This window comes from Staurois parvus, unplaced genomic scaffold (genome assembly GCF_062004578.1).
Source record: "Staurois parvus isolate SC_StPar_1 unplaced genomic scaffold, SC_StPar_1.0 ptg000018l, whole genome shotgun sequence".
Taxonomy (NCBI): Eukaryota; Metazoa; Chordata; class Amphibia; order Anura; family Ranidae; genus Staurois; species Staurois parvus.
In genome coordinates, this window is record NW_028317814.1 from 12,784,119 (window position 1) to 12,811,506 (window position 27,388).

The following is a 27,388-nucleotide window of genomic DNA, read 5'->3' on the forward strand; positions in this document are numbered from 1 at the left end:
GCATTATAACTAACTTTTTTCTATTGCCACTATTTTATATGCATTCTTGGGAACTTATAGCATTTGTGACATGCAACACTGGTTCATGTGTGGCATTTTCAGTTGTTTATATATCATTCTCAACAAGTTTGCGTTTCCCCACCAAATTTGTGTGTGCTGGACAATTCCACCCCACCCACGAGGTTTAGTCATAGAGGCATGTGGGCGGAGCAAATGTGTCAGAGGAGATGGCCTGGGAAGAGCCTAGGCAGAGAACATTTTCCATCCACTGATTCAGGATGCGGCACCTCTGAGTCATACTTTGTACATCCGGCCAGGACCCTTGAGTAGTGGGTTACTGGATGGGGCTGAATGGGCGCTTGGAGCGGTGCTGTAAGAGACTACATAGGGTCACACAGAAGCAACCACTCAGTGTGGGGGGAATGAGAGACTGGTAAAATAAAAACAAAACATGCCATCAACAACTTAATATGTTTCCCCTTCTAAAGCATCACATTAAGGCCTCATGCACACAGGGTGTTTTTGCAGCCACTTTTAGGGGTGCTTTAGTGCTTCCAAATGGCCCTCTATGTAGTCCTATGTGTCCATGCACACATAGACTTTTAGAAGCTTTTAGTTGCAGTAGCGTTTACTAGCAGAAAAAAAAAATCCAGGGCCAGTGTGTCCAGAAGCAGCAGTGTTTTGGCTGAAAAAAAATGCTTGTCGCAGCTAAACACATCTAAATGCTAGGCATGTCTAGTGCTTGAGTGTTAATTCATTTCAATGGCCAGAATAAATGATCATTCTGGCCAATGAAATGCGATTTTAGAAGTGCCTAAACGCTTGTAAAAGCGTTAGATACTTTTACAAGCATCAGGCTTTTATTATGCAAAAACGCTGCTGCCATGAGGACAGCTTCTAGGAGAGTTTTTTAAACGTCTTGTGTGCATGAAAGATACCCTGTGACAGTTGCAAGGAAAAAAAAACAAACTAATAAATAAAAACATATCTGAAAATATCAGGTTGTGCATGACTTTCGATTTTTTTTCTTCTACTAAAATCTATATTCCAGCACCTACTTGTTAAATCTCGGACAGAGTGGCCTATTCATAACAGTGGGTAAATCCCATTCATAGTCCAGGCCTCCTGGAATCCTTGTCTGTAAGTGCAATATCCAGAAGACTTCCCACTTACAGAGAAGTCTGAAGATGTCACCTCCCATTCTTTCTATGCCCTGTATTTATAAGACTGTGGGGTCACCCCCATGCACGCCCATAAAATGTTTAGCCACATTTGTGGAGAGATTTTTTTCATTGTTATAGATGTGATTATGGAGACAATCCCACAGTCTTCTACTAGTCCACCCACATATGACCATTTGGAAACTCGGGCACTGCCCAAGGGCCCGGGGTCAGTAGGGGGCCCCATGAGATGCCCCTGGTACCTTTTTTATAGGCTTTTTTGAGTTTGGGCAAGGACACAGGGGCCCCATGATCCCCTATTGCCCAGGGCCCCATGAGTTGTCAGTCCGCCCCTGTATGGTACTGAGCAAACCTTGCATGTTATCAGACAACGCACTGAGTGTTGAAATTAATAACGATTTTTCTTTTCCATTTTTTGCCATTTACAGTAGACTCAATCTCTTTGTGTCTAACAATATGGGGACAACAAAGGAACCTGTCCCCACCATATCTTTAATTACCTTTTAATTGGAGTCCTGCCCTTAAAGGAAAGTAGCTGAGGGAGAGAAATATCCCTACAGAAAGGGCTCACTGAGAGACAGTTTTAACCCCCCCAGATAAAATTTGGGCATATGTATCCTCCTCATACAATACTGGTAGGTGTCGTTCCACAATGTTTTAGTCTTTTTAAACTCTATGCTGCATGTTGTGAAGAACATGTATCAATTCCTGTCTTATAACAGAGATTTCATATCTTCCTGCTCTTTTCAATGATTTTTCAGGGTACTCACACTGACAGAAAAAAATAACACATTCATGCTGCTTCTTTGTTGAATTCATCCTCATCATCACAAATCCTGCACAGTGAGAAACTGATGTACCCCTATGCCACTAATGGTGTCACCTGGGTGTCCAGATCCCTATATACAGTTGTGTTCAAAATAATAGTGTGTTGAAAAAAGTGAATAAAGCTCAAAATCCTTCTAATAGCTTTTATTTCCATACACACAAATGCATTGGGAACACTACACATTCTATTCCAAATCAAAACATGAAGAAAAATATATCAAATTTGTGTTGTTCCTCTAAAAAAATGGAAGAAAAGTGAATATTAGACTGTTCAAAAAAATAGCAGTGTTTGTATTCTTCTTTACAAACTCAAACATTCACTATGTAAACTGAAAAATGTTTGAAGATTTTGCTTTCCTTTGAATCACTTAATGAATATTTAGTTGTATAAGCACTGTTTCTGAGAACTGCTGTACATCTGTGTTGCATGGAGTCACCCAACTTCTGGCCCCTGTGATCAGGTATTCCAGCCCAGGATGATTGGACTACATTCCACAGTTCTTCTCTATTTCTTGGTTTTGCCTCAGAAACTTCATTTTTGATGTCACCCCACAAGTATTCTATCGGATTAAGATCCGAGGATTGGGCTGGCCACTCCATAACGTCAATCTTGTTGGTCTGGAACTAAGATGTTGCATGTTTACTGGTGTCTTTGGGGTCGTTGTCTTGATGGAACACCCATTTCAAGGGCATTTCCTCTTCAGCATAAGGCAGCATGACCTCTTCAAGTATTCTGATGTGTTCAAACTGATCCATGATCCCTGGTATGCGATAAATAGGCCCAACACCGTAGTATGAGAAACATCCCCATATCATGATGCTTGCACCACCATGCTTCACTGTCTTCACAGTGTACTGTATCTTGAATTCAGTGTTTGGGGGTCGTCTGACAAACTGTCTCCGGCCACTAGACCCAAAAAGAACAATCTTACTTTCATCAGTCCACAAAATGTTGCGCCATTTCTCTTTAGGCCAGAAAAAGTGCTCTTTGGCAAATTGTAACCTCTTCAGCACGTCTTTTTTTCAACAGTGGGACTTTGCGGGGGCTTCTTGCAGATAGCTTGGCTTCACATAGGCGTCTTCTAATTGTAACAGTACTCACAGGGAACTTTACACCTTCTTTGATCTTCCTGGAGCTGATTGTTGGCTGAGACCTTGCCATTTTGGCTATTCTTCTATCCATTCAAATGGTAGTTTTTCACTTTCTTCCACGTCTTTCAGGTTTCGGTTGCCATTTTAAAGCATTTGCGATCATTTTAGCTGAGCAGCCTATCATTTTCTGCACTTCTTTATATGTTTTCCCCTCTCCAATCAACTTTTTAATCAAGGTACGCTGTTCTTCTGAACAATGTCTGGAATGACCCATTTTCCTCAGAATTTCAGAGAAAAATGCACTGTAACCAACATGTACAACATTTACTGCCTTCCTTCCTTAAATAAGGGCAATAATTGCCACCTGTTTTTCAAAGAATGAATGACCTGACTAATAGAACTCCACACTGCTATTATTTTGAACATACCCCTTTCAATTAGTGATTCAATTACACAGAATCAGCAGCATGCATGTCATGACTGTTGGGTCTGTTGGATTTCTGTTACTCTACTACACCTGCTAGTAAATTATTTGCCATGTAGAAATATCATTTCTACCAAAAAGAGTGATTGATCAGGTTAGTGAGGTCTGACTGCTATTATTTTGAACACAACTGTATATCACTGACATCTGTACACTCAGTGTTTTATATAGGGAATAGAAGTCAGTGTACAGACATCAGTGTTATATATAGGGAATAGCAGTCAGTGTACAGACATCAGTGTTATATACAGTGCCTTGAAAAAGCATTCATACATCTTGAAATTTTCCCCATTTTGTTATGTTATGTTTGTCATGTTACAACCAAAAACGTAAATGTATTTTATTGTGATTTTATGTGACAGACCAACACAAAGTGGCACATAATTGCGAAGTGAAAGGAAAATGATAAATGGTTTTTAAAATTTTTTACAAAATAAATCTGTGAAAAGCATGGCGGCATTTGTATTCAACCCCCCCTGAGTCAATACGTTGTAGGACCACCTTTCAGCTGCAAGTCTTTTTGGGATGCTTCTTCTAGCTTTGCACATCTAGAGAGGGTCATTTCTGCCCATTCTTCTTTGCAGAATAGCTCAAGCTCTGTCAGATTGGATGGAACAGCAGTTTTCAAGTCTTGCCACAGATTCTCCATTGGATTTAGGTCTGGACTTTGACTGGGCCATTCTAACACATGAATATGCTTTGATCTAAACCATTCCATTGTAGCTCTGGCTGTATGTTTGGGGTCATTGTCCTTCTGGAAGGTGAACCTCCGTCCCAGTCTCAAGTCTTTTGCAAACTCTAACAGGTTATCTTGTAAGGTTGCCCTGTATTTGGCTCCATCCATCTTCCCATCAACTCTGACCAGCTTCCCTGTCCCTGCTGAACATGATGCTGCCACCACCATGTTTCACAGTGGGGATGGTGTGTTCAGGGTGATGTGCATTGTTAGTTTTCCACCACACATAGCATTTTGATTTTAGGCCAAAAGGTTCCATTCTGCCCTATCTGACCAGAGCACCTTCTTCCACATGTTTGCTGTGCCCCCCATATGGCTTCTCGCAAACTGCAAATGGGACTTCTTATGGCTTTCTTTCAACAATGGCTTTCTTCTTGCCACTCTTCCATAACAGCCATACATGTAGAATGCACGACTAATAGTTGTCCTGTGGACAGATTCTCCCACCTGAGCTGTGGATCTCTGCAGCTCCTCCAGAGTTACCATGGGCCTCTTGGCTGCTTCTCTGATGAATGCTCTCCTGTAAGTTTAGGTGGATGGCCATGTCTTGGTAGGTTTGCAGTTATGCCTTACTCTTTTCATTTTCGGATGATGGATTGAACAGTGCTCCATGAGATGTTCAAAGCTTGGGATTTTTTTTTTTATAACCTAACCCTGCTTTCAAGTTCTCCACAATTTTATCCCTGACCTATCTGGTGTGTTCCTTGTCCTTCATGATACTGTTTGTTCACTAATATTCTCTAAAAAAAAACTCTGAGGGCTTCACAGAACAGCTGTACTTATACTGAGATTAAATTACACACAGGTGGACTCTATTAACTGTTTACTGAAACTTTTGAAAAAAATATATATTTCTACTTTCTGCTATAAAATATATCCAATAAAAAATTAAAAAAATAAAATGTCTTCATAAATTTTGGGCCAAAATGTATTCTGCTACATGTCTTTGGTAAAACTTTCTTTAATTTCTATAATAAACATTTATTTTGAACATAGTGTAGAGAAATTCTGTGACAAACACATGTAATGCGGTCACTACAATATGTAGGTGGGGCTTTGTGTGAGTGTGGCTTGAGTGTGGGCAGGGACACAGATTGCCCCATGATCTCCTATTGCCCGTTGGCCCCATGAGTTGTCAGTCCGCCCCTGGCCCCCCTACTACATAAAGAGAATACAGAGCACCTCCACACAAACACACAGACACAGGTCTCCCCTCAGGCTCTCACATTTCAGTTCTCAGCTCTCCAGTCACACATAGCTCTCCCTCCTTTCTCTCATTGTTACACCCTGGGTTCTTTTACTGGTTCAGAAAGTATCCTCCTCCTCGATGATCTATCAGACAGACACCCCACCATGTCCTCTGCCCCAAACACTATCATACACATGGCACGGATGGATATGGAGCAGGGTGCAGGTAACCAAATGTGATTTCTCCTGCGCTCCGGGACCCAGGCCGGTGGTGAGTAGATGAAATCAAAACTCCAAAAAAGCAACCACCGGAGTATACAAGGTCGTGCAGCTCCAAACCAAGGCTGGGGAAGCCCGAACAGAACTGTGAAGTGAAACAACAAGAAGCGCACCAACCTTGTGCATTACCTCAGTAACCAAAATGTATTTAGTAAAAGAATGGTACTCACAAACAGCGAATAAAAACAGCTAAGCTCTGAGGAAGAAGGCATGACCTTCGAAACGCGTCAGCTGTACTGAGTGCCTACCCCCATGATGGGATTTGCGCTGGCCTCTTGCCTTTGAAGTCCCTTGGAGGACTTACATGCCTGTGTTTATTCGCTGTTTGTGAGTACCATTCTTTTACTAAATACATTTTGGTTACTGAGGTAATGCACAAGGTTGGTGCGCTTCTTGTTGTTTCACTTCGCAGGGTGCAGGTGCCAGGGGCAGGTTAGTTGGGGGCCCCATGACAGGCTCCTGAAAGGATGGGGCAGAATGGATGGAGTAAGTTGGCTCCGTGTACAGTCCTGAGAGGAGAGGACAGAGACTGAGTGAGTCCCGCTGTCAGAATCCAATGGCACAATGCGGAGGATTCCTCCATCCACCTCGCTTGTGTCGACTGGGGAATCTGTTTGTTTTTTTGTTTGGCCCTCTGATTAAAGTAAAAATGAAACCCACTGTAATCACTTTCTAACCTTCATTATGAAATTTAAATGAAATAGGTGAGTGTTTACTAGGAGATGGAAAGATCAGTTTACTTACAATGTGTTGTCTTGGAATTTTTCAGGACACTCCCGAATTTGGACAGGATTACAATGTTGGTATAACACAGTGTACCAGAAATACAAATCCAATAAACCACCAGAAACTAATGAAGATATTGAAAATTGCCTAGAGAGCTACCAAAACCTCAGTCTGTCCTCTACATACACTGTGGGAGACATTTAACAATTTTGCTAAAGCAAAGTAAGGCTAAAGCATCTCCCATCAGGAAGCTGTCATTATACTTGGTCAATCGTGGTCAAAAGTGGTCGAGGCATTCCCCACGCATATACGTGCTTATGATTGGCCAAGCACAATGGCAGCTTCCTGATGGGAGGGGCTAATTGGGACATGTTGCAGGAGCACCACGCCCAAGTAGTAACATATAACAAAATGGGTTTGGCTACAAAAGGACTTTAGAGGTTCTCATGGAATACACACTTAAAGCGGGGTTCCACCCATTTTTAATACTTTATCTTATTATGTAGTCCCTGTGAAATAAAGCACAAGTTGAATATTTGTTTTCTTCATTATACATACCTTTTACTATTTCAATACCGGGCAATTTTACACCTTCCTGCCCAGGCCATTTTTCACGTTTCAGCGCTCTCACACTTTGAATGACAATTGCGCGGTCATACAACATTGTACCCAAACTAAAATGTTATCATTTTCTTCACACAACTAGAGCTTTCTTTTGGTGGTATTTAATCACTGCTGGGGTTTTTATTTTTTGCTAAATTAACAAAAAAAGACCAAAAATTTAAAAAGAAAAACACGTTTTTCTTTGTTTCTGTTATAAAAGTTTACAAATAAATAATAGTTCTTCATAAATTTAGGCCAAGATGTATTCTGCTACATGTCTTTGGTGAAAATAACCCAAATTAGGATGTATTTTTTAGTTTGTAGGAAAGTTATAGAGTTCACAAACTATGGTATAGATCTGAAAATTGATCAATCCTGAAGTACTGACAGCCAATCTAATTTCTTGAGGTCCAAGAATGTCAGAACAGTACAGATACCCCCCAAATGACCCCTTTTTGCAGAGTAGACAGTCCGACGTACTTCATAAGAGGAATGGCGAGTTTTTTGAAGTTGTATTTTTTTTGTCATAATTTTTCGGAAAATGAAAAAATTAAAAAAATGATTTTCACTATTTTTTTTACATACTGTCACCAGTGCAGTACAGCATCATCATATAACTGGCATGGCGGTGAACAGGGACACTGACTGGTGACAGTATGAAAAAAATATATATATATATTTTTTTTATTTTTTTTATTACATTTTTTTTTTATTTTTTTTAAGATTTTGTTTTCATATTTTACTATGACCAAAGTAGTAAATGTTACCATAGTAACATTGTACTATTTTGGGGAAGTGATCAGTATTTTTTTTTTTTTTTTTACACAATTTGCTTATAGCAAAGAATTACTTTGCTATAAGCAAGCATTTACCTGAATGAAATCGATTCATTCAGGTTTTTTTTTTTTTTTTTTTGTGCTTAGCTGTGATTTGGCCACAGCTAATCACATGACATGTGCATGTGACCTGCTGTGACCATTCACAGCTAGGCACTAGTATACAATGGATGGCATGAATGAAGCCATCCATTGTATACAACTGTCATGTGACCTGCTGTGATTGGTCACAGCAGGTCACATGGTACCGGCAACGGGGGCTGGTACTCAGATCTGTCATCGGCCGTGTCCGAGGTACACGGACGGTGACAGATCGCGCCACTGCGCGGCTCTGCAACCGCGCAAACTGCGCATGTGCGGGAGCACGCCAAATGGCGTGCACCCGGAAAGCTGAAGCATTTTTGCGGCCGCCAAATGGCTATAGGCCGGGCGGCTAATGGTTAATCCACTGCAAGCCTGCAGTTCCGGTCCCGACCACCTAGGCGATGACGTTGTAAGGCGATTTGCAAAGGTCTCCTGGGATGTCATTTCCTGTATCCCAGGAGTCCTTTGGTTTCCTGTAATCGCGGGACTTGCAAATGGGAGGTGTTTTGCGCCATTTTACCGGAGTTCATGATATATTCTCTTCCTTGCAGTGCAGTGCTGTACAGGTTGCCTGACGGGGGGCGGGAACTTCATCCGTCCCCACCATTGTTATGGCAACCTGTACTGCACACGTTGCGCTGAGCAGTGTCTGTACTGCGCATGTGTGAGAACGAGTGGTGCATGCTGGGATAGCTAGCAGCACGATTCCAGGAAATAAATACCTGCGGGCTTCAGATGCCCACAGCCATCATGGCGCCTGCCTGCTTCTGAGATCCTGGTAAATGTTTACGATTTTCTAAGTAATTACAATGCTTTTAATATTGAGTTATTCCAATTGTTAATGCTATTTGTAAGGTCATTGTGGATCTGTTTTTAACAAAACATTTTTAGGGGGACTGGAGCTGCGCTTTAACGCAACATATTGTAAAAAATGTGGTAACCCCCTATAAAGTTTATCAATTCAAAAGATTAAAAAAACACTCAAATTCTTGTTAAAAACAATCATGGGGAAAGGTTAAGAGAAATCCTCTGCAGAACTGTGCCACCCTAATACAGCTAAATATAGACAATTATAAATATCTCATAGTGGTTATCACCAACGTATTAAAACCGGGCAAAAGTCCTTACAATAGATGAGCATATGGTTTGTTGAGCGTGGCTAAATTCGCAGACAATGTCTCAACACGTTATGTAGGAATTAAGACCTGCTTCTTCAGGAAAAACTGTGCCGTGGGAGAGGAGGACAGGCCTTGCAATTGATGGGATGATAGTTGGCTTCTAACCTCTATCTGGTAATCATTGCCTCATTCACTCCTATTATTCTGGGCAGCCCTGTGCAGCTTGGGGTGAGCTCTCAACATTGTGTCTGCTGTAATGTTGCTTTGTGATGGTCTCCATTATGTTTTAGAATTTGGTTGAGCTAGGCGTATATAGTGATGCACTAGATGTGCTTTCTCTCTGGGAATATTTTCCTGGTGGTTTTGAACTAGGATCCAAACATGCCTTAGCTCATCCTAAACAGAAACGGTGAAACAGATTTGGAGACAGATTTACTACAAGGTTACTCCTTAGAGAACATTAAACCTTTGTGTAACATTTCTCTTACATTACATTAAGATTACATTAAGATCCACCCAACTAGTACATAGTATAGTGTTATTTTCCTTTGAGGTTCCCCAAAAACTTCCTTTTTTGATTTCCTCTTTCTTTAGTCCTTCTCTTCAGTTTCCCTGAATATCCACTCAGGGATTATACCTTGAGCATGTCAGAGATTGAAATCTGTGGGACTACATGTCCCATGTTTCACTGTGCACTGCCCATAATGTGCATGCTTTGCCTGAACACAGCACAGTAAGGTATGCTGCTACAGTTCTTCTTACTGTTTCATGGAGTGTGTAATGATGCTTCACTTCTTAAATTCTTGCAGGCAGAGGGTAAAGGCACTTTATGTGTAAGCCCCACTCAGGACAGAGTTTGGGATTCTGATTGGTCAGGGCTGGCACGTGACTGCTTTGACCAATTGGAATCACTCTCATTCGTCCCAACATCCTTAAGAAAAGAAGGGGAAGAAAATGGCACATTTCAAATCCCTGGACCAGCGCACTGGCTGCACGGGCAATGAAAGCTAATCCACCAAAGTATGTAGCGGGAACCAGGGGGGTGGGGAGGTTGCAGTGTGTTAGTTAGTTATCCTTTTTTTGTGCAAAGGTGAACTTACACTTTACATTTTTTAAAAAAATCTATGGTTTGTTGGAAAACTTTTGTCGGTCGGCAGCTCAAGCCCCTGATCAGTGTATTCAGGGGATAAAGGCCCTTTAAGTGTAAGCCCTGCCCAGGAGACGTGTTGGGGGGTTGAGTCAACGTTTGGCATATATATTGAAGGGTCTGAAGGGGAGATAGTGACCTGGCAATAGCAACATGTGAGGCTACAAGGGTTTAGAGAAATACCCTGATAGGCCCCAGGCTGCTCCTGAGAGAAGTGGGTCTGAGCTATGGACAATTATTTTTGGGACTGAATCTGCGAAGGTTGTGCTGTACCCACCGTGTTCATACTAGAGTTGCCAGAGTTTGTGGGGAGAGGTAGAAGGAAAAAGAATTGGAATGGTTTTGTACACAGGAACTGCTTTGTACCACTTTAACCACTCTTATATTATTTTAGTTAAGCATCTAAAATGGCTGACCGTATGGACAATCGTTGATTAACAAAAATGCCAAGTATTCTTTGGAGTAGGCCTCAGACCAGGATTATGTGAGTAGCCAAGATGAAGGAATTCCTCCATAATTCAGGTGTTTGGTACCCCATCTCGATCATGTTTCAGGAAGGGAATGGGTGGTGCCCTGGCCTGGCATGACAGTTATTGGTGGCCAGCCAGGAACTGCTTACACTTGGCGTAGTTGACAGGGTAGGATATGTTGCCACCAAAGGAGAATATATCAGCTTTGCTAGTTGGGGCTTGATTGAAAGGCGGAATCAAAGGGGCAGTGGAAAGAACGCAGCAATTTGTCAGGTCATGTGGTTAAAGTGGAAAGCAGGTTTCTGCTACCTTGGAAAAGAGCTACTTAGGATGAGGTTTGGCCCTGTATGGTGGGGGAACTACAGTGGACAGTGGGCTGAGGTTCCTGCACAACAGAGGACTGCCTTTGTGCCATCATGATGTTAGGGAATCGCAGGTACCACTGTAGCCACAGTGTGGGAAGTGTCATATGTATCTGTTTGAAACCCTTCCAGATCCTGAGAAACCAAAATATCTAGCCATACCTTGGGAGGAGGACAGTGTAGCAAACTAACTCATCAGAGTTGGAGCTGAGTTCTCCTTTTACATTTTTTCTCTTTTTATTCAAGATATTTCTCATTCCTCAGCCTCATTTCCTACCCCCCCCCTGCAGTCCTGAGAGGCAAACGTTATCTTCTGACAGATGGTGTGGGTCAACCAGGTTAAGACATCCCTGGTTGGGTGCCAGTTGTCTGGGGAAACATGTAACCTTTCTCACCTACGTCTGATAAGGCAGCATTTCTAAGAGAATTGGGAAGCACTGACCCCAAAACTGTGTAAGCCCCCACATCATAAAACAGATAATAGCTTCTCTCCAGGACTTAAAAGAGAATTGAACATTCCTCAGGTCAACTGTGTGTTTCATGTCATGGATTATGAAGCTGTTAGTTTTAACTGAGTTTCCCACTGACCACTCCCAAAACTTGTAGTAAGAGCCCCCCTCCCCTTTGAGAGGGACTTTTAAGAAGAGAAAAGCTAGTTTAAGATACACACACACATCTCCCAGTGAACATCGTAACAAAAGGAGATCAAAGAATCACCCTGCTCTGCAACTTGAATCTGCAAAACCAAGGCAAGGCACGTAACTTAACCCCGTAATCTCTTTCCTATTATCTTGCTGCTGTGTCTTTATATACATATATATATATATTTGTGACATCTCTTTGTAAATATTTTATTGCACCTGTTTGACTCTTTTAGTAATAAATCTTTCTTTCTGAAAGTATTAAACTGTTTTTCAGTGCTTACCTGCAATTCACGAATTCCTGCCTTTTGAAGAGAGGCTACTGTGTTTGTTTACTCCCTGCCCAATTGACCATATTGGACAGGTGACTTTTCAATCATTATAGTGTATTTCTGACAGAGTCCGTCTTCTCTGTACATTTCAAGACGGTGGTGGCAATGTGAAGGGCTAGTGGTGTAATTAACCTGACCCAGTAACAAGTGCATTCAGGCTGCAGGCGGCACCGATTGTAGCCCATTAGCTGGACAATCGCTGTGCAGGGTGCGGCTGGGTGGGGCCTTGTTACGCGCGTCACACCGCGGTTTTAGATAGGCCGGTCCTTCGGTCACGAGTTTGGTGAGAAGGTCTGGTGTCTGATGCCGTGGGCGTGATGTATTACTGTTAGTCACGGTCGCACGATTGTCGCATGTTGGTGGCGGCGACCGTGGATCCGTGACAGACGGAGCCTAGGAAGAAATTTTGGTTGGCAAGGGGTCAGGGGTTGGATCAATAGTAACAGACCCCCTGGGCTCTCCTTGTTCCTAGTCATTCTGGGCTGGTGGAACAGTGGACAGCTTCCCTAATACTTTCCCAAGTGTAGTTGTGATCAGTGTGATCAAGCGTGTCCTCAGCCTCAAATACCCCACAGTTGGGAAAGTTGCAGGAATCTATAGAGGTGGTGCTGGAGAAAGATGTAGAGGAGCTGCAGGTGAAGTTAGGGTTGATTTGAGAAGGGGAGTGCTTCCCTCTGAAGGGGCGGATGACTGTTGTCAGTGGTGGTGGAGCTGATAACGGAAAAATTTTTAAAATAGTATTGGAACAGTTTTGTATGCCAGAACAGCTTTGTACCACTCTTTTTTTTTAGTAAAGCATCCAAAAAAGCCGACTGTGTTGAAAATCGTTCATTAGCAAAAATACCAAGTGTTCTTGGGAGCAGACCTCAGGCCGGGAGTACTTGAATAGCCAAGATGGCAGAATTCCTCCATAATTCAAGAAGATGGTGGGAGGTGCACTGGGCTAGCATGGCCGTTGCTGTTGGCCAACCTAAAGGAGCACTGCCACAGAATGAAACCTCACCTGACCACATTGTGTGTGTCTGTTTAAAGGAAACTCTGTCATATCAACAATGATAAATCTGTTTCAGATACTTATTCCTGTTTCAGGAAGATGGCGGGAGGTGCACTGGGCTAGCATGGCTGTTGCTGTTGGCCATCCAGAGACCTGCTGCTCTAAAGGAGCACTGCCACAGAATGAAACCTCACCTGACCACTTTGTGTGTGTCTGTTTAAAGTGAAATTCTGTCTTATCAACAATGATAAATCTGTGTCAGACATTTGTAAATCTGTCACAATTTGCTGCCCAGGATTTCAAGCACAGGGGTTGCAAAAACACAGCTAAACTGTTGCATAACAATATAGAAATGTGCCAAAATTATACAAACTAATACTTATACAGTCCGCCCCATAGAACAACTCTATATCAATATTAAAAAAAAATAAAATTAAAAAAAGTCCAAAAAAAAGTCCAACCAAATAAATATAAATCCAAAAAATTCAAAAATAAAATAAATGAAATATTCGTGACAACACTCTGGTGATTATCCAAATAAGAATATCATTTTTTTCTTTTGCTAATTAGTGTAAAAAGTGAATCAAGTGAACAAACATAATTAAAAAAGAAAAATTAGTGCAAAACACTGTGTACTGTGAATCACTCTTCCAGTGCTCCAAAACAAATCCACACTGTGCCACTTCTATTGTAGTAAGGAATATATACCCTTACCAACACTCCTCAATAAACCTGCTTTCAATATTTAATAGTATCCTATGGATGGGATCCTCCTAAAGTGCTCCCCAGATTCCACTATATTCAGTGCACTATTCCAGCAGGATTTTCCATATCTCCATATCATTGGCACCATATAGACAAAAAGCATATGAGGGACAAATAGTATAATACCGCCAAAGTAATGTACAGAAAAACACTTTATTAAAACTGCTCACATTTGAAATGATTCAAAACCGCTTTTAGATACCGTGAAAACCGCCAGGCTACTATCCAGGGAACATCCAGGGACCAACACACAGTCCTTATCCTCTTTTTCCCTTTTGCAAAATGGCCACCGGTCGACTTCCGGTTCCTGTATGCGTCTTGACGTCACAGCCCTTGACGCGTTTCATCATCGACTTAATCATAAGGGATCCCTTATGATTAAGTCGATGAAGAAATGCGTCAAGGGCTGTTTTATTTTATTTTATTTTTGAATTTTTTGGATTTATATTTAATTGGTTGGACTTTTTTTTGGACTTTTTTTAATTTTATTTTTTTTTGAATATTGATATAGAGTTGTTCTATGGGGCGGACTGTATAAGTATTAGTTTGTATAATTTTGGCACATTTCTATATTGTTATTTCATATCTTCAAGGGTGAAGGTTTTATTTGTGCTATGGGGATTTAAGTTTTGTTGTATATTGATTTTCTGAATTTGTCACTTATTATATTTGAGGAAGTGGTAGTTATAGATAAACTGTTACATAGGCATTTTATCAGGAGGTAGCCTGGTTTCCATCTAATTGTGTTGCCACAAAAAGCAGGGTAGAGAGGAATGGGGAAAGCACAGGTTCACTTTGTCCTTAACACCAAACTTAAGTCCCACCCCCTAAGCTTAAAGGAATTCTATGGTCACAGCACAGACTTTCCTTTTTTTAACATCAGTACTGTGATAGCAATACAATCAATAGTTATTTTTGACAATCCAATATAAGCTTACTTAAAAAAAATTCTGCTTTCATGTCATGAGTCCTGCCTGTCTGCTGGCCATCTCTTTCCACAATTTCTCAGATTCCCTGCATGCTTTCCAGCTGCTCCTCTGCTGCATGCTCGCCATTTCTAAGGACTACATATCCCATGGTACCTTGCTGCCTGCAAGCTGTGATTCCTGTACTGACTCCGCCTCCTGAAACTCCTCCTCTGAGAACCTCTGTAGTTCAGAAGGCAGGCTCTGTGAAATGTGTGACACAACAGTGACTATCAATAGGGCATAGCGAATTTATGTCACAGAATTCAAGCAGGGAAATGTCTGGGGATCTTTACAAAGTGAATTGAAACCTTCAAGGTTATTTAGATGAATGGGAATAGGCTAGAAATAATTGAAACACAATATGGAAATGAATATATGATTTTAAATTTTGATCATAGATATGCTTTAAGGGCTCCTACACATGGGTATCTGGGGATGAGGGGGCACGGTAAAAACAAGTGGTTCAGATGTGTTTTTTTTGCGCCCTGGCTGCTGTAATTACTGTATTGTTGTTACAATACACCTGGATGGGGCTGTACACATGCAGCATTTTTTACTTGAGGTACAGAGTTTGATAAGTAGAAGCTACTGATCTGAGACCAAGGGGCAGAGTGAGAGCTCTGCTGGCAGTGATGGTAATAAGGACTTCCATGTGATCTCAGACCAAGAGACTTCAGCATACAAACATGGGAACAGAATACATACATGATACCCCGGTTTTCTCCTGTTCTCTCTGCGTAGTTCGGACGTATTCCACTATATTACGTAGCTTCCTGTTCTTGATCAGACGAGGCCTCTTTGGGTACTTTCCTCTGCATTCAGGACAGGTATAATATATACCCCCTTCCTGGGTGTCCAGTGCAGTTACTATACAGTCATGGCAGAAGTAGTGACCACATCTCAGTGATACGGGATCCGTGTAAATGTCCAGGCAGATAGCACAGGTCAGCTCCTCTCTTATAGCAGCAGACGCCATGATGAACACAAAATGAAAGTGAAAGAATTTCTAAGAAGAACAGATGACTTCTTGGAAACCCCCCAGATACTGAGTCACTGGCCCAGGATAAGTATGGAGGAAGTAAAAATGACAGTTGCTTATCTGCGTTCTTGTCTTGAATGGGTGAAGATATTCAGCACATACTGGAAACGACAACGAATGCTGAATACTTTCAGCAGCCGACCCAAGAGATGAATGCAGATCACATGTTAAAGGGTATCTATAGCCAGGGTCACTGATAGAAATCCTGTACAGTCTACCTGATAGGGCCCCCTTTGACTCCACCCTTGATCCCACCCCTGGCCCCTCCCCTGACCCTGCCTTGAAAAAAAACTTTTTTTCTGGACCTGAATGGACATGGAGGTAGGCGGATGTAAATGGCAAGAATTCCATTTACATCCAGACTCCTGTAGACCCACATGGAGCTTTCAATTAAGGTAAGCATGAAAAACTGGCAGGTGGCCCTAATTGGAAAAGCTTGGGTGAAAGATTCTTAAAGGAGAGTCCTATCTTTGTATTTGGCAGAAAAGAATTATAAAGCTGCCCCAAACACCCCTGTTGAGCTGATGGGGCCCAGGTCTAGTACAACAAGACCGGCTGAACTGTCTTATCAGCAGCCCTGTCTATAGCCAAAGCCTTGGCTGGATGCTACGCAGTAACGCTTCTTATGACCTTATGTGGGAGCAGGGGCGGACTGACAACTCATGGAACCCCCGGGCAATAGGGGATCATGGGGCCCAAACTCAAAAAAGCCTATGAAAAAGGTACCAGGAACATCTCATGGGGCCCCCTACTGACCCCGGGCCCTCGGGCAGCGCCCGAGTTTCCAAATGGTCAGTCCGCCCCTGTGTAGGAGTAATCCTAGATGTCTGTTCTTATGCTGGCAAGGTTATTGTACAGTATCCCTTCTCTGGAATCCCTTGAAAAAGGTTGGATGGCTACTCTTAAGAGCTGTAATTCCTACACCCTTCCTCCAATTTGGATGTACATACCTTCAAATTAAACCTGAGAGTGTGCACTTTCAGCCCATATCCATGATATAACTATAGTTTGAATATGTGTTGGTAAATACCTGAAAAAAAAACTAAAATTGTGCCTAAATATATATGAGCTGAACTGTACGTAAAGCACTACGTAAATTGACAGCGCTATATAAGATTGTAAACTCGAAAGAGCAGGGCCCTCAATCCCCTCATGTTTTGCATTGTATTGGTATTGTTCTGTCACATGTTCTGTCCCCCTTTGTAATGTACAGCGCTGAGCGAATCATCGGTGCTTTATAAATACTGTATAATAATAATAATATAAGTACCTGTAATAATAATATCTGCGCGACACCTCATTTTTTAATCTGAATGTTTTAAGTCAGGTGCATTGCTTTGATTGTAAAAAATTTTGTGCAACCCTGGGCGCACTGGAAAGAGAAATCCCAAGGAACGTACAGTATATCATACCACAGTGAACGTTGGAACAAAAATAAAAAAAGAAACCGCATGCCTTCCTATGCACAAAATATAGACATTAAGCTAACTCTATGCCTTTGCCTTCCTTAACTTCAACATTTGTGGAAAAAAATAGAGAAAATGCAAAAAATAATGAAGCATATACTGTGGAATTGCAACACAAGCCATGTTGTAATGTTATCTTATTAAAATTACCTTTCTTTTTCAATCTGATGCTGTAATATTATGAAAAATTCAATGTAATATGGCAACCTGATTGTGTTCTATACACTGCTGGTGTAGAGAAGGGTCCCAGAAATTCATATTCCTGTTTATTTGATTGGTTCACTAAATTTCCCAGATGTTTTCACTAAGATATAAGTAAAATTTTTAAACACCCCCTGCACAAGGGATTTCAGTTTGGGTTAGGTACTCCCCAAGGGTTAAATGATTCTTCAGGGATGTAGATACTGCAGCTTTTCTCATTAAAATACTGAGAGTACACCAGCTGATTATAATGAGTCAGCCCCTCCCATTCAGAATCAGTCTGCAGAGGACATGGTGAAACAAAAACAGAGAAAACTTCATGGTAAAGGGCAAGGCAGGAATCTGCCACAAAGTTTGATAAAATCCTTGAGATGTACATTGGTCACCCAATAGGGATTGGAGCATACAGGTGGCGCAAACACCTAGTGCATTATCCAAGTTTTATTGAAAAGTAAAAAAGACGAAAACATACTCACAGACATATCATGTGTGTAAAGCTTTGTATGATAATAGAGATGGCCACTACAATGGGCAGGGTGTTCCTACTGTCAGTGTGGTCGGCTTGCTGACACGTTTTGGGGATGAATCCCTTTCCTCAGAGCTAATGATGGAAGCTTAGCTTAGCTCTGAGGAAAGGGATTCGTCCCTGAAACGCTTCAGAGAGCCAACCACACTGACAGTCGGAACACCCTGCCCATTGTTGTGGCCATCTCTTATTATCATACAAAGCTTTGCACACATGCTATGTCTGTATGTTTTTGTCTTTTTTACTTTTCAATAAACCTTGGATAATGCAGTAGGTGTTTGCGCCACCTGTTTGCTCTTTTTAAGTTGTTGATTTCCCTATCTGAGGAGGGCTGCATCTCCAAAACGCTATCCATAGGCCACCTTTTGCCTTGGTTCCCCTGGCCTTCCTTTGGCAATTGATTCCCGGAGTGCTGGAGAGTACACTGTTACCCAATAGGGCTTGCATTCTTCTCAACAAAAGTAGAGTTACTCTTTAAGTAAGAACTTGATTAACTAGGTTGGGTACTAGTTAGCAATCAGCAACCGCTGAGATAACAAACCCTTAGGTCAGGAGTATGTAATGTACAGCACAGCTTATGAAATTCAGTGGTATTTTTGCAGTATGTTCACATAGTGTTCAGTGTGGTATCACCTTATATTCCTTACATAGGCAGTCATAGGTGAAGTGCACCTTTTCACTGATTGTCAGTGGAGAAGTGTCTCCTACATTAGTGGTCAATGGTAAAAGTGGTCCTTTTAGGTTGGTGGTCAGTATTGTGTGCCCCTTCCATTGGAGGACATTAGAATGCCTTCTTTTGTTGGTGGCCGATTGTGAGTGCTCCCATCACTTTCCATTTTGTCACCTGACCAAACAGGGAAGGAGCTGCAGAGAAATATATTATTATTATACAGGATTTATATAGCGCCAACAGTTTGCGCAGCACTTTACAAAATGAAGGCAGACATTACAGTTACGATACAATTTGGTACAAGAGGAAACAGAGGGCCCTGCTCGTTAGATATGTTGCATTATTACCATCTCAATAACTAATAAAAAGCAAATTTTCAAAAACTAACTTTTTTTCAGCCTTCTGGACATGTCAGGGCCCACACTTAAAGTGATATTAAAGGCTATAATTTTTTTTGTTAAAGTAAAAAAAAGAGACAACCTTTAAAGCTCTCACCCCCAGAATTGCTCCATGGATTGAGCCTAACCATACTGTATCTTAAATCAAAGGAATAATATACGTTAGTTTGACTAATGTACCACGATATGATTGGTTTAACAGTAACTACTTAATAATTGACCCCCCCTTTTTTTTTTTTCCTTCTCTCCCTCCCCTCTATGACATTATCTTTCCTATCTTTTCATCTGATGCTCCCTTCTCCTTTCTTTTCCTTCTTTCCTTCACACCTTTTTCTTACCCAACTGACTATATCTCTTATAAGGGATGGAGTGTCCTCTCGCATATAGGTGTGCATGTCCATTTTTTGGATACGGACACATACGATATGCACGCCTTTAGATGATATCGTTGTCCTATGCTTCATTGTCCTATTATGTGAGCACTCCCTACTCAATAGATCAGCATCCATCCTAATTTTCTAGACTACCATTTATAATCAATACTTTACTGGTTTATATCGTTCACCTGTTATAATGTGTTATTTTGCTTCAGAACGATTCACACTTCAAATGAATATCTGATAACCCGTCTGCGTTACGGGAGAATAGGCCAGATGTATATACGCGGACTGTGCTCCGTATCTGTATATGACCTGATATGCCTTTTACTTCAATAAATACCTTTTGGAATTAAAAAAAAAAAAAAAGAGGTTATACTTACCTGCTCTGTGCAATATTGTGGCTTTTATTTTAAGGTTTTATTTAAAAGGTCCCTTACCTCCTCTTTGGCAATTCCCTACTGGCACTGTCTGATCCTCCTGCTCCTCCTCTGGGTGCCTCCCCAGCAAGCCGGATGCTAAGAAGGCACCCATGTGTATGCGCTCCCAAGCCGAGCGGTGTGCATGCATAGATACACACAGCGCTGGTAAGCCATGCCCATGCTCCCTCCTTGCAGGAGTTTGACTGGCAGCAGAAGGAGCTCCCTTCTATCTGACACAAAAAATGTTTGCTTTTAGTTATACTTTAATTCCAGAAATAAAGATTGCAGCACTTCGGTACTTAAGAGTATAGTAACAACTTCTGCTTACACCATGTTATCCTGGAGAAAGGGGCCCTAAAACATTTCCCAGTCCTTAGCTGCATAATGATGTGAGGAAGCATAACTTATCAGATAGAGAAGAGTCTGGGCCTTCTTCAATTTAAATTCTCAGACCACTGAGAACCATACAGAAGAAGTTGGACAGTTCCCCAATAACCCTTGAAGTCTTCATCTGTTATATTTCAGTTTCATACATGCGATATCACCTACAAATAATTTGTATTTATTCATTCTATGCAGGCAAAAACTGAAAGGTTATTTGCCCAGCGTAAACCTTGATTGGTATCATATAAAATAAAAATGGTGAAAAATAAGAAAAAAACTTGTACTCTTCAATGGGCTTTTGGCTACTGGCAACCATTAGAATTCATACACAAAGACCATTTTTATTTGTTAGTTGTATAGTTTTTTTATTTTGAATCTTTAGTAAAATCTGCATGGCGGCACCACGTAAGTTCACACGGTAGGTTCTGGCACTGTTCGCTCAGTTGGGCTACTGATGTCAGTGAATCTTGCTTCATTTTGCCTTTCAGTTCTGTATTGACTTTATATCCATGTACCTATGCTGTAAAAAAAAAAAAAAAAAAAGAGAGAGAAAGTAAAAATATTCAACAGAGAAATACTATTTGCTATTTGTTTTTGCAGCACTACCTGTATATACCCAAGACAATCCAAACTATTGTGTTAGAAATTGTTAACTAAAGCTGACCGTAGACAGTTCCTCCAACTACACAAACGGGTTGGATGGAGGAATCCATCAACCCCTCCTACCCAACTGGGATATTGTATTCTGACAGTGGGGCCCGGCGCTGTCAGAATACACTAATTAGCAGCTGCAGCCAATTGACTGCAGCAGTTGATCATCAAAAGTTTTCCGGCTTGTTCATTTGACAGTCATCAATCTAAGGGAAGGTCTCACACTAATTGAAATTTGTCCGGTCCTTGCTGAACTGGTCAAATTTTGATCCATCTATGGCAAGCTTTAGTCTCCAGACTAAAAAACCCTGTATGATGACTATATAAAGTCTCCTGAGGAAAAGGACATCATGCTTATAAACTGCACATTCAGACCTATTTATCAGATAGGGACACAAAGGAAGAGGGGATATTTGCCTGCAGCCCAGCCTGGTTCATATCTTCTTACTGACATACATATGTATCTGCATCTTTACTGACCTGGGGCCCATTCTGCTTTGCATAGATCTCAGAGGATCCACATAAACCACCAATAGTCTAATGCATTTTATAAAGAAGATGTATACTATGTATGTATGTGTGGTTATATTGGTGCTGATATCACATTTTTATAGGCATTTTTGCACACTACATAAGCACTATTTAAAAGAGACAAAGGGTCAAATTTATATCCATCGGTTGATTGGATGGCTGCATAGAATTTAACAAAACAATACAGTTTTTAGCACAAACAACACTTTCTTTTGATTATATTGTCTTGCAAAAAAATATTTTATTGTCTTTTAAATCCATAGAATATCTATCTATCCATTCAGTTGTATCCGACCCTTGGCAATTGCATGGACCATCACTCGCAAGCGACTTCTTCCATGAATTCTCTTAGCAATTATTGTACAGGGTAGGTTTCCAGGTCTTTCCCCAACCCCTACCATGCAGGAAATCCCGCATGGCCAGGGATAGAATATAAATAAATAAATATATATATATATATATATATATATATATATATATATATATATAAACTGTTTTGTTTTCTACTTTGAAAAGTATTTTTTTAAAACAACTAGTGTAGTAGATAAAAATGTCTACATTGTTCTTTGATTTGTCCAATTTATAACAACACTAAACTTACAATAATAGAACAAAGCATTGGTGGACCTACTTATAATCAAAATAAAAGTTTTTTTTTTTTTTCATTTGGAGCATTTTTAATGTGATAATAAAATAATTAGGGAAAAAAATTAATTCAATCATTAGAGAAATAGCTAAGGGGGGGGCGCAAGGGCCCAATCACAAGTGTGACCTTTGCGACCTTGGTAGTTCCGCCACTGGTGTCAGTAGTTTTCTTTATTGTTGTTGTTTTATTTTATTTATTATTCTTTTTACCATTTTTAAATTTTTTAAAATTATTTTTTACAATTTTGTTTTTAGGAGCTCTTTGGCTTTGGTGAGATATCAGGGGTCTAAACAGACCTCTGATGTTCCACCTTTGGGACAGAGAAATGAGATTAAGGAGACAGCCCTCAATCTCATTCTCTGCATCCTCAGCTGCACAGAATGAATGGACAGGAATAGGTCTGCACAGATTTCCCTGCCCATTCATAAACTGAAGCATAGTAAACACAGTTTACTGTGTTTCAGTTATGAATAGATAGAGTCAGTGATTGGTACTGATCACTAACTGTCTGTTGAGAAAATGAAAGGGCCGCTAAATGACAAAGCAGAAAGAAGCTGGATAGGAGGAGATAAGGGGGAAGCTGCATATAGAGGAAATGATCTCTCGATTTTCCTCCTGTAACCACTGAATTCGAAGCTGCCCTGCCTCTCCTCCTATCCAGGCGTACAATTGACCACATGGGCTCCCTGAAGCATGGGGCCAGGTCTCAGTTGCGACCCCTGTAGGTACACCTCTGGATACAGGCATGCCATAGAGTATAAAAGAGTGCCTGCCTCCCTGCATGTCTGTAGATAGATGGGCATTCCATTATACTCCACAGCAGAGAGTGCAATATTGCAGGAATGCATGCCACATTCAAGGTCCCATTCACAGTGCTGTGTCACATTTGTCACCCATGTTTTTCTGTGCTTTTTCCGCAACAGAATATGGCAGTTTATTCATTTGAATGGGCTGCCCTATGGGGGACAAACGTGCCAAAAGAAGCTCTCGGACGTTTTCGGGCATTAAGTTTCGCACACGTTTTACCATGCCGCAAAACACGTGTTTGCTAGCCATATTTGGGGTACCATTAACAATTAATGGCAAAACAAGTGTGATGTGCATTTTTAACACATTTTTTGAGCATTTCAAGAATGCACATGGAGAGTTTCCGGAATGTGCGCCTTAAAGTGAATGTGCCGCTATAATAAAAAATTCCTGAAATTGGATTCAGTGCCCACTGGATAGGTAAGTACCGTGTTTCCCCGAAAATAAGACATACCCATAAAATAAGCCATAGCAGGATTTCTAAGCATTTGCGCAATATAAGCCATACCCCGAAAATAAGACAGTGATAGGCGTGGCTATGCAGTGTACGGGCGCGGAGCCGGGCAGCCCTTCTCATCTCCCCCATTGTGACAGCTGCTATCTCGGAGGTGAATGGAGAGGTTGCGGGCAGCCCCATGAACAAGGTCGGCTCCCAGTCATTCTGTGCGTGCTGCAAGCCAATTCATAGAGGGAGATGGTGAAGAGGTAGAAAGTGAAAGTAAAAGTCTTCTCAGTGAAGTGAGGATCAGGACGCTCTGCTTTAGGTACCATATTGTGTGGCCTCGGGGAAGAAGTAAAGCTGTGCCTGCTGTTTTACTCGGCACTGTGGGTCTCTCTCCCCCAGCACCAACCAACAACAGTCTGTGGGTCTCTCTCACCCCCACAAACACCAGTAAAGCTGCTGCTCCCCAGCACTGACCAGCAACAGTCTGTGGGTCTCTCTCACCCCCACAAACACCAGTAAAGCTGCTGCTCCCCAGCACTGACCAGCAACAGTCTGTGGGTCTCTCTCACCCCCACAAACACCAGTAAAGCTGCTGCTCCCCAGCACTGACCAACAACAGTCTGTGGGTCTCTCTCACCTCCCACAAACACCAGTAAAGCTGCTTCTCCCCAGCACCGACCAGCAACAGTGTCGGTCTCTCTCACCCCCACAAACAACAGTAAAGCTGCTGCTCCCCAGCACCGACCAGCATCAGTCTGTGGGTGTCTCTCACCCCCCACAAACCAGTAAAGCTGCTGCTCCCCAGCACCGACCAGCAACAGTCTGTGGGTCTCTCTCACCCCCCACAAACACCAGTAAAGCTGCTGCTCCCCAGCACCGACCAACAGTTTGTGGGTCTCTCTCACCTCCACAAACACCAGTAAAGCTGCTGCTCCCCAGCACCAACCAGCAAAAGTCTGTGGGTCTCTCTCACCCCCCACAAACACCAGTAAAGCTGCTGCTCCCCAGCACCGACCAACAGTTTGTGGGTCTCTCTCACCTCCACAAACACCAGTAAAGCTGTTGCTCCCCAGCACCGACCAGCAACAGTCTGTGGGTCTCTCTCAGCCCCCACAAACACCAGTAAAGCTGCTGCTCCCCAGCACCGACCAGCAACAGTCTGTGGGTCTCTCTCACCTCCACAAACACCAGTAAAGCTGCTGCTCCCCAGCAATGACCAGCAACAGTCTGTGGGTCTCTCTCACCCTCACAAACACCAGTAAAGCTGCTGCTCCCCAGCACCGACCAGCAACAGTCTGTGGGTCTCTCTCAACCCCACAAACACCAGTAAAGCTGCTGCTCCCCAGCACTGACCAGCAACAGTCTGTGGGTCTCTCTCACCCCCACAAACACCAGTAAAGCTGCTGCTCCCCAGCACCGACCAGCAACAGTCTGTGGGTCTCTCTCACCCCCCACAAACACCAGGGGATAGGGGAAAAGCTTCAGCTTAAGACAACTTAACTATATTTGAATAAATGTAGATTGCTGTACGATACTTAATAAAAATAAGACATCCCCTTAAAATAAGCCATAGTGTGTCTTCTTGAGGAAAAATAACTATAAGTCGGTGTCTTATTTTCGGGGAAACACAGTATTTAGCTTCTCAGTGTTCTTTCTCTTCCAGAGCTAGTGGCATCACTGTTTTTCAACACTTCCGGGTTTGTAGGTTAGTGTTTTCCCTGCCGTGTTCTGCAGTATCACCTACCTGCTCCTACACTACTTTAAGGTGCTGGAGTGACATAGTGACCAGCAGATGGAACCACAGAGTGCAGTGAGTACACACTATCTGACACACCCAGAAGTGTCAGATAGCAGCAGCACCCTTTAGCTCTGGAATAAAACAAATACTGGACTCTCTGCCCACCGGACAGGAAAGTATTCAGCTCCTTCTTTTACAGAGTACTTTGGGTTTATATCCTGGTATTACAACAGGGTCACTTTAAAGCTTGGAATTGCATTTGCTCTGCAACATATCATATGCACAATATTCTATCATCAGTAAGGGCAGATATGGCTCACAATTATGCCCTTTTGTGGGACATTGTTCTATATCACCAAAGAATACATGGGCAATGAATACACTTACACAGCTGGTTCCTGTTGCTTCTGGCATTCCCTACAGGTGCGCACACAGGACAGTCACGTCGTGTGCAATTCTTCCAATGAGAGATTATCTGCCTGGAGGAAGCGCAGTGGGGAACTAAGGGATGAAAAGGCACAATATTCTGTAAGTGCATACTGTAGGGTAAGATATAAATAAAAACTTTATTTCATTTAATGTGGCCCACCCACTACACGCTGCCTGCAAAATACAATAGGGGCAGATACAAGACTAGTCACCCTGCACAGGGAGAAAGATTAGCAGTGACCAGTCTTTATTAGGTCTTTATTCATAGCCATGGCTATGAATAATGTTTTTTTACCAAAATGCGTAAGCTGCTGTAACTTGCACACTGTACCCTTTATTAACCATTTCCCGTCCTGCTGTTGTATATAAACGGCTGGACGGTGGCAGTGCAGGGTGGAGTGGCCGTTTATAAACGGCCTCCCCGCACCCTGCTTGTGCGCGCTCCCTGGGAGCACGCAGCACCACGATCTGGAGCCCGCTGTGTCCTCCGGACACAGTGGAACACCGATCGTCAGATGGGACTGTCACGATCGCGGCGTCAGACCCCAGGCCTTCTCACCAAACTTGTGACCGAAGGACTAGCTGATCTAAAACCGCGATGTCACGTGCGTAACAATGCCACACCCAACTGCACCCTGCACAATGATTTTCCAGCTAATTGGACCACAATCGATGTACCGGCAGCCTGAGCGATTGTTACTGGGTCAGGTTAATTACGCAATTAACCCTTCACACTGCCACTACCTCCTTTTTGTACAGAGAAAGAGGAACCTCGGAAATCTCAGCAATAACACTATAATGGTTGAGGTAATCGTCTGCATAACACAGTTATACAGAGGATTAAACAAACAGCAGCATTTTCTTTAGAGGCAGGAATTCGTAAATTGCAATAAAAGCGCTATAGAAACAGTTCAACACTTTCAGAAGGAAAGATTTATTACTAAAAGGTCAAACGGGTGCAATAAAAATATTTACAGAAAAGAGGTAACTAAGATATATATATAAACATACAGAGACCAACAGCACAGCAAAGAGATATCAGAGAGAGGTGAAAGGGTTAAGGTACTTGCCAAAATCCTGGGTTAGCAGATCCAAGTTTCAGAGCAAAAGGGCACGGGTCTCCCCAGGTGGCATTGATGTTAAAATGGGAGACGTCTTCAACTCCCACTCTTAGGCCTGACAGCCTATTTTGTAGTCCCCAGCAGGGGGTGTCTCTGAAGTCAAGGACCAATACCCCGTGTAGGGCGTGGAGGTATGGGTGGATACCTCAACTAGAGCCAAAATCTCCCGTTACTCATATTTTGGCCCTTAACTTTCCATCTGCACAAGTGACATTCCACCCGCAGGTAGATTATTATGCAGACACGTCTGAGGATTGATTAGAGGTGAAATATGTAATTCTATACTGAACGGTTCACGAGATCTACTTTTCTGCTTTCCTGTGTATTCGAGACAAGGCAAGTAATCCAACAAACTGTTCGCCTTTTTGTAGCCAATCTGACGATATGTCAGGTTTTTATGTAAGTCTCTCATATTCCAAGATATGAGACATAGGGGGAAAATGGATTTTAACAATGGTTATCTGATTCTGTCACATACGCTGAGTTAGGTTTATTAAGTCAGAATCTCTTTCAACTCCTGGGAAAGCTTACCTTATCTCTTCTGAGGTGTTACAATTTTCAGGATCTTTGGACAGGGAGGCCCCGGCTCCCTTGGGGGGCTTTATAGCTCCTATGACCCTTCTGTGACACACATACACACTGGCCAAATGTCGCTGGGACTCTCAGAAAGGGAGGGGGGAAGAATGAGGGAGAAATATATTTG